Raw genomic sequence first — 9,350 nt, forward strand, 5'->3', positions numbered from 1 at the left:
AAAGGTGAGCAACCATTGTGCTGAAGTGGGAGTGGTAGGATAAGGGATAAGCAAAGAGTGTGACTGTGAGCGTTTGTGTCTGTGTGAATCAAAAAGAGGACAGTCCAAACACAGATTAAAGTGATTAATACACGCAAGATCTGTTAAAACAGTGCAATGACTGAATGTACCCCTCCTTTAATTTCATCACACTAACCCAGCTAATATACGCGTGACAACCGCTTAACTCACCAAACCTCACCCTGTTCCTCAACATGTGATGACACTTTAAATGATCAACACCTCTGCCAAATCCTGGGGAGGGTGAGAGATAGCTAATTACAGTTTTTGTTTAGTTAACGTCTAGCCATTACACCTATTCTCTGTTCTGTAATGATACTTGAGCAGTGCATTCTTTATGTACACTAAGATGGGTGGCGCTTTCCTGAAATTTTGCAAGCTTGGCAAGCTTTGTACCACAAGAATGAAGGGAAGGTTATTCCTCAATCCATTTTCTTCTAAAGAACATTTGATCACAGTCCATGACTTCACAAGACAGTGTGGTGAAATATCAAACTAGGGTTGGATTCATCATTTTCTATTGGACAAATCTGCAGGTGCAACAAAGCATGGAACCCTGCAACAAAGGGACACAGAACATCCCCAATGAGACATAAAGTGACTAAAAATCATGTCTGGATATCTGTAACCATCAGTCTTCATAAAAGATGCTCCGGCCCAGGTAGCATATCAATAATCTTTATACCATTTTGAACTAAGTACACACACTTCGTATCCCTTTAACAGTGTATGTACCTGAACACCTGCCACCCATTCTGCTGATACGACCAGAGCAAGAGCTGAGTAGGCAGGGGGAAATTAAAGAAGAGGGGGGCCTTTACTAACCCACTCCTGCAGTTCTGTATGCTGGGGAGTGCGTGGAGGTGAAGAGGGAGACTAAAAAAAAAACAAATATTATTCTTTCACATAACTGCTTTGAATCAGCACTGATATTTAAAGCTGTTGCAAGCTGGATGAGATCATTCAGTGAAAAATGATTGTGCAAAAAAGGAAAAAATGTCAAGTGGTTATAGGAAAAGACACAAAAGTCAACAGTAATGAAAAGAATGGTGAGTGATTGAACAAATAAAATTGGCACTCTGTAGGAAAGGATTTCTGACTAACGTCATTTCTACAAGGAAACCTGTACTAGGACTTTTTGTTGCGTCTCACTTTGTTTAGGTTCAACACTTACAGGCATGGCAGCCATTGTTGGCAATGAAATACTTTGGATATTCAAGACATAAATAAAGGATTAGCCGTAAGTCTAGACAAGACACACAGCAATATTATCGTCACTGATTTTTGTTTTTACCTCTGACTGGGCTAAAAGGAATGCTGTTACGCTATTACTGTGGATCCTAGATAAATGTTACATGTCAACTGTGTTTATAGAAACATCCATCATCAAGCTGAGAAAAATATTTCACCACAAAGTCTGTAAATGTTTTTAAACTTCTGATTATATCACATGATGTTCATCAGCAGTTTGACCAGTTGTAATAAAACTGTGTTATCAAATGTCCTCCCCCCCCCCATCACTTTCAGGATGTCTCAGCCGTGTGGGTTCAAGGTTCATTGATGACAATGGGAACAGCAGCCGGACCAACACAAATGACATCATCATGACTAGAAGCTCCAGAACAGCTACAAAATAAACCTAGGAGAAAGACTGTTTTATCAAACAAGTCCCTATTTTTCTTAACCATACCAACAATATTACAGTATTGTTTAGAGAACCAGGTTTCAGAGGTACAGCCAACTCTGATATGCCATGACAATCCCATGCCATGAGGACTGCTAAACTCATATCTTAGCACTCAAAAGAGCTTATGCTTGATGAGTTTTTCAAGACTGTAACACACCTGTTAGGTTATTTCTTAGTTAGATAGATATGGATTAGAGATCTGTTGTCTATGAATGTTTAGTGCAGACAGGGTGACTAGTTTGCTGTAACTATTCAGCCTGCAGTAAGGATTGCAGGCACGCCAAGGTTACAGGAAAACTGCTGTTAGTGTCAACTGTAATGCTAGTCTTAATATTTGTCTTAATGTGTAAGGTTATTGTGAGTGGCTAATTCTAACAAAAATGAAAAGACGGATAGTTAGATATTCCTTTCCACCTCAGTAATTCCTTTGCAGAGGTATTTTTTTGTAAATAAGAGCTTGGTGTGTAATCTTATGCACTCTTCAGTTGGCTAACATGCAGCCAGCACTGGTGTCAAGCTAATGTTGGCTACTAGGCTGTGCTGCACACAAAGGATGGCTGCGTCCGAAACCGCCTACTACATACTGTATACTGAAAGAGATGAAGTACCTACTTACTGACCGTTAAAACAGTAGGTACTGTATAGTATGAAGCCTGGTAGTATGAATGAGATTCGGACGTACTACATCCGCCATGTTGATACATCACGTGACATACGTTTTCATAGCAGCGTCTTCTTTTACATTTTGAAATCTTTTCTTTTTATGAAGTGATGTTGATAAATTTGTCAGGGCCGCTCGGCGGCCGCTGTCTCTCCTCTGTTTTCTTGATCTGCAGGATTCTGCACCTCAGCTGTGTTGCACTCGGTAATTGGCGACTCGTTTGTCGGTGCACACAGCTGGGGTGCATCCCGCTGATTAGTTTTCCTCTTTATTTATACCTCAGGCAGACCCTTTGCCGGAGCATTTGCGACATGTAATGGGCAATACTTACTCATGTAAGTTACAAATGTTGTGTTTGACCCACATATTTTTTTAGACGTGTGTAAGATGCTACGCTGACAGTTTCTATGCGTTTTAGCTTGGCCTTATCGCGTAATTATGCGGTTAGCAATACCTAAATATGTGCTTTGTCTTCCAGTCCCTGTGCTGTGGATTGCATTGTGTACGTTGGTTCTTTTTGTTCACCTGTCTGTTCTCATCCTCCTTCTATCCTAGTTCCTGCCGTTAGTTTGTGTGTTTACCTGTTCGTCCTGGTCTCCTTGGTCATCACTGCCCTTCCCTGGTTGTATGTATTATGGACCTTGTTATGTTGTCACTTTGTTGTTTTTATTCCATTAAACTTCCTTTTTTGTACTAGCACCTGGGTCAGCCATCTTGAGTCCAACCCCAGTTCTCAGGACTAAACCATAACAGGATGAGCAATTGTCAGCTGATGCAAAATGGTGCTGGCAACAGCATTGACCAGCCAGTCAAGTTCAAGGGAATGAGAGGAATGGGAGGTTACAGGGTCCTTGACCTCTGACCACCAACATCTAATCAGTTTATCCCTGAATCCAACTGGACATTTATGTCAAATTTGAAGAAATTCTCTCAAGCTGTTTCTGAAATATCATGTTCATGAGAATGGGAAAGATGAGATGGTGGGCAACCTGAAAACACGAATGTAGTTTGGCTATGCCATCACTGGTGTGGAGGCTTACAAATTTAAAAAAATAAAGCAAGACAATAAATAATCATGGTCAGTATGACCCTTTTACTGTTCATAAGATCATACTTTAATCACATGTTTGATGCATCCATGATTGGCTCTCCCACTTGGGGCATTTCTGTTTCCAAAAACAATATGATGAACATTTCCTAGAAAGGTTTCCCCACTAGCCATCAATTTTGGCAGGTTGACTTGCCACACCACTGGACACCTGCTTGAGCTCAGATAGTTGCTACTGTTTGCCAAGTTGACAGTTAACTGGATACCAGTATGTCCCAAATCTTTCCATGAGATTAATCACCCTACAGACAGATGTTGGTAGTGAACCTGGTGAGATGTGGTGGAGGTGGTCAGAAGAAGCTTTATTTTATTGTCATTGTAACACGTACAACGAAATTTTGTTTGGAGCTGAGGGCCCCAGGCCGCTTTGTTCATATGTGGTTTGCAAAATCCCAGAGCAATAAAGATGGGTGATATCTGATCATAGGTTGCAGGGCACAGAGAGGGTAGTGTCTAGGGTAGAGAGGAACTCTGATAGACAGGCACAAAGGCACCATTGGTTTTGCCCAGACGCAGTGGGAATCCAGTTGGGATTTTGTGAGAAGAGCTGAGCTCAATGAGACAGATCTCGCTCCCTTTTCTCAATGAGTTTGTGACAGAAGAGATGGAGACATCACAACAAACAGCCCTCAGTGATTCAGTGCAGGCTTTGTTTCAATCTTACATGAGATACACACTATTACAATTCTGCCGCTGGGGAAGTACAGCTAATGAAATACAAAGTAATGAACACATAGCATTTAAAAAAGAAACTGAAATGTCATTCTGGAATACATCATCTGTAATTATTAACATGCACTTTTAATGGAGTTTATTTTTTTTTTAACTAATTGTAATGTTCTGATGACAAAGTATGAGGGAGCCTGAAAAATAATGAGTATTGTTAACTGCATCAATATAATAAGAGTTATTAATCCTCTATACCATATATCAACACATGGAAACATTTCTTTCTGGCAGCTCCTAATCCAAAAAAATGAGACTTACTCCCTGTGGCCAAGTTCTCCCTTAATTTTATCTGCATCGTGACTGAAGCCAACACATGTTGCAATCCAAAGTATACACCAATTCCCATGAAATAAAAGCATCTGTCTGATCCAAAACCACTACAGAAATCCCATTGTTCTTCATCGTGCAACTGTGGCTCTCCACAGTCAAGCCTTCTTGGGAAACTCTGCATTCCTGTTAAACACGGTGCAGAAATACACACATGCACACTCGGTTTTGGATGTCTCAAGCAGCTGTAGGGAGGTGGAGGGCACATGGCAGCGGCAGATGAGACACTTGCAATAAAAAAAGGTAAAAAGCCAGTATGTGAAAATCAGTCAAAACCAACTCAGTGTCTATTAAAGTACTTGGTGTTGTCAGAAAAGGTAACTTTTGACCTTTTTTAAATTGCATATTTTGACTTGGAAAAACTTCTCAAATGCTAATGTTTGCCTTTTAATCTGATGTATTTATGAAACATAATTTTCACCATCTTACCCATTTTTAAATGTTCCCAAGCTTCTTCACTAGTCTCATCTGTCACCCATTCTGTCTCTTAGGGAAGGTGTGTGGATTGTTCATACACACTGGATTGTTATCTCATGTTATACCAGTGCAACTGCATCACTGCTTTCCACTTTACCTACTGTAGGTCTACCGCCACCTGTGGCATCTGGCCTGAGCAACCACAGACCGCAGCGTCTAGAGGGAGCTATTCCAAACAGTGTTAACACTCACTATCCCCAGGACCCATAGCCCCCACCACTATCAATGGGCATCAAACAAGAGGAATGTCTAAAAGCTGCAATTACTCAGTTCCTGACTTATAAGATATATGGTTTCTATTAAAGTGTGCAGTGGTTATTTTATTCCACATTTACACTGATGGTGACCACAAGCCTCCGAGTCACCTCTCTATTCCTGAGTACTATCCAAACATTAACCATCTCCTTCTGGCCTCTGATGCTCCTGTGACCTGCCAGACTCTCTCCTGCTCTTCCCTACAGTCCTATGCCCTCCCTGGCACCTTTGCCCCATGGCCCGGCCTCATCCATCTAGCTACCCAACTCCGGCCATGGGAGCTGAAGGCCCTCTTTGTATGCACTCCCTGGGAGATATTAACCCTCCGTCTCTGTGCTCCCACCAAACAAAGGAAGTACTTACTAACCGCTAAAGCCTTAACAAACATTGCCTTTCAAATGAACCCTGTTCCATGTGGTGCAAAGGGAGGGGAGAGGCCAGGAGAGAAAAACCCAAAACATTTGCTTGTTTGCACAGATAACCTGGTGGTGCTGCATTCAGATCTTGTCAAGCTGACTTGCTACACCATTAGGTTCCTGCATGGACTGAGATGGTTGCTGTTACAGTGATAAAGGAAAGAAGGATACATATCCTTGCACAGACACTCACACAGTCCAGGTATTTGTTCTTAAGATTGCAGCCTACTGTTTTAATTGTACATACACCATTATGTCCCTAACTGTTTGTTTAGCTGCAAAGAATGAGTTGATGGTGCAAGTAGGATTTAAGAGGTTAAATAACATAAGGATAAGATACATTCTGTAACAATGTCAAATGATTTAAAGATCGTAACATGAACAAAAAAATCAAGAGGACAATAATACAAAGAAAATGTAGCCTGTTCACTGATTTGCATTGCTGACCAAAATGAGCTCATGAAACACACATACTGTACAACAGATATTAAAAGAGAATATATTTTACAGTAGAAATAATTATACTACCCAATTCGTAACAGCAACAATAATGTCAGCATTGAGTTAGTGCCTTAGAACAATATGACACATTAGGCTACAACATTGCATAAGAAAAGAAACAACATTAAAAACACTAAGTAAACTATTTCTCCTACTGACCTATGGAAACAGCCATGTGTGACTGCTTTTGTTGGCTCTGTTGATCAGGACATATCAAAATAGTAAAAACACTCAGCCATGTCTTACACAAACAGGCACAAATACACACAAAAATCATAACAAGGGCATATACACCCTGAGTCCCATGAGTGAGTTTCTGGGCAAGTGTGCAACATGCTTGAGGTTTGCAGCACAATCCAGAATCACCCATACTGCCTGCCAGGTCCGAAATATATCTGGCAATGACCTTTTATCCCCTTAGAAATGTGCACTTAATATGATGGGGAAATGACTTTATGAGGAGTTTGCCCTCAAATGTTTTGGCGAGAGGATTGTTTTCTGGTTCAGGGCCAGACAGATGGGAAGACAAGAAGAGAGAGAGAGGGGGAAAGAGATGACGCAGTGTAACTGAGGATATTAGATTGTTTTGGTGCCTTGTGTGACAGATGATACTGCTCACCTACGATGAACAAAGACAGACAGCAGTCACGCACATTATTTACAGTATGACGTATTTTGTCAGCATGTGGTTGAACAACCACTCAGCCTGATGAATGAACTGAAGTGCAAGCAGCCAGTATGCTGTAACTACCGTTAGAGAAAAAAGAATGTGAAATTATAATTCATTCTGAAAAATTGTGCCCAATTTCATAAGTGCTTTGTTTATTAACTAACATTTAATACTAAGCAACCACATCAAATGTCAGTTGGGACACTATAAACCTATTGCAGTAAAGAGCTTTACAGCCATTGTCGAGGTGATAACCACTGTTTAATGCAGAACATGACTTTTATTGGACTTCATTAAACTGGGCCATGGTACTGGTTTGTTTTTCAAGCCCCTTGGAGTTCATTGCCAAATGTGACATCATTCTGTGTATTTGAGGCCAAACACTGTATCCACTGTCAATGTGCGATTTCTTTATGAATGTCTGGAGCATTATTCATATTTGCTCATGCTCAAAGTTTCACCCAAATGTTGGCACCTGTCTGTTTGTTTTTTAAACAGTGAGTCACACATATAGAGCAGCTGTGGGCCTTGTGAATAAGCTGTCATCAAAGGATGCCTGTCCTCTCAAGGTGTGCCATCAACTTCAGATCTGTCAAGGGGAAATGTCAGCAGGCCACTGGCTTCTGGCTTGAGGCTAAAACATACCCACTGGTTGGCCAAACATAATAGTAACAGACAAGCAGATGAATAAAAAGGTTACTGGTATCCTGCATGTGATCCAAAGCACACACCTGCTGGACACCCTAATAGAAAAGATCCATTACACTGATACTTACAACTAATTGTTCCTAATATACTGTAAAAAGTATTGCTCATTTTGATGGAGCCTTTTGTTTTGAGAGAAAAATGTGTCTGTTTTTTAACTGAACATACTTAAATCAGAAAGTCAGATTAACTTTGGCTTCTTCCTTATCATTATCAGTTGGAAACAACCCATTGTCTACACTTCTCAGACAGGAATATTTGCAAAAGCTAACCACCATCTGATCTAACATCTATCCATCCAGACACATGTGCTACAACCCCATGTTCACAGGGCAACATGAGACCCAGAAGGAGTGGACCGGCTCGGGTCCAAGTCACAGGAATCGTCTTCCCACATCTGAGCTATTTGCCAATGAATGAGGCTTTGTCTGCAGAGGAATGAGATCCATATCTCCCATTTGGCATTGCTCATGTCGTCACTAATCAGAAGCAGATGAGTAGACAAGTTGCTCGTTGCACTATGTGTGTGTGTGTGTGTGTGTGTGTATGCAGAGCTTTGATGAGTTTTACTGCTGAGCTGTGGAACATGACTGAGGTTAAGAACATGGTTTATGTAGAGATCAGAGCATGCTGATGTAAAACATGCTCTCTGGTCTATATCACATTTTATGACCACTGTCAGCAAATTATTCACAAACTCAGGCACAAGTGATTTCTGTATGTCTTTATTATTTGTAAAGGCATCGATGTGTGTGTACATTTACTGTCGCTCTGAACTGTGCGCGTCTGGATAAAAAGTAAAAAAGTCATTTAATGTAGTCTTTTCTGTATATATAAACATATCAGTATGTCCTCAAAAAATAAATACACAGACCCTGGGTAGGTCCAATCCCATGCGCTTGGAGACAAGTGTGGGTTCTTGGTGTCATCCAGTTCAAACAGCTATAGCACTGACAGTGGAAAAACACAGCCATCTGCCACCCATAGGTCAAATGAGGAATAACCACAAAGCATTTCCTCATGGAACAAGAATGAATATGGTTTTAGAGTACACCCTGCACAGTGAGTTAGCCAGCAGTGTGCCGTATAAACAGTACAACAATAACAGTATAACACTTGTATCTTTTATCTCTTCTTTTTATTAGCAACACCCATAATGTCGGTAGTCACTGTCACTCAGTGTCAATAGTTCACTGAGGAAAGGAAAATGAAAGACAATGAAATCTCTGTCCATAAGGAAATAAAATAAAAGTGCAGACTCTGAAAGCAACAGATTAGATACAATTAGAAAACTCCAACTCAAGGGTATCTATATCCTACCTACAATACTATGGATGAAATAAAAAACAAAAACTGTGTAATCAAACAGGTTAAAGCGAAGTGAAAAACTCCAGTGAAAAAAGTTAAATGCAATACAACAATTAATAGGACCAACATGATACATTTACAAAAATGCACATTAGTGTAGCTGCTAAAAACAATGATCAAGCACCTGTTTTGAGGTCCAGAATTCAATTTGAGAGTCAGTCAGGTACACCTCACCGTGCACAATGAGCTGGTTGGAATCCACTGTGTTGCTTAATTTAAGGGTGGTTTAGCAGGGAAGACGCTTGGCAACACAGGGGTTGAACAAAGGCTGCTCACTTGAACATGTGACTACCATCACTGTCTGTCTAACACCTTGAAGCACTATCACAAACATATGTTTGATGAGAAAAGTGATGTGAAGTGCATTTTTGGTTGCATCCCCACAT

Source organism: Monopterus albus, unplaced genomic scaffold (assembly GCF_001952655.1).
Source record: "Monopterus albus unplaced genomic scaffold, M_albus_1.0 scaffold284.1, whole genome shotgun sequence".
In the NCBI taxonomy this organism is placed as follows: Eukaryota; Metazoa; Chordata; class Actinopteri; order Synbranchiformes; family Synbranchidae; genus Monopterus; species Monopterus albus.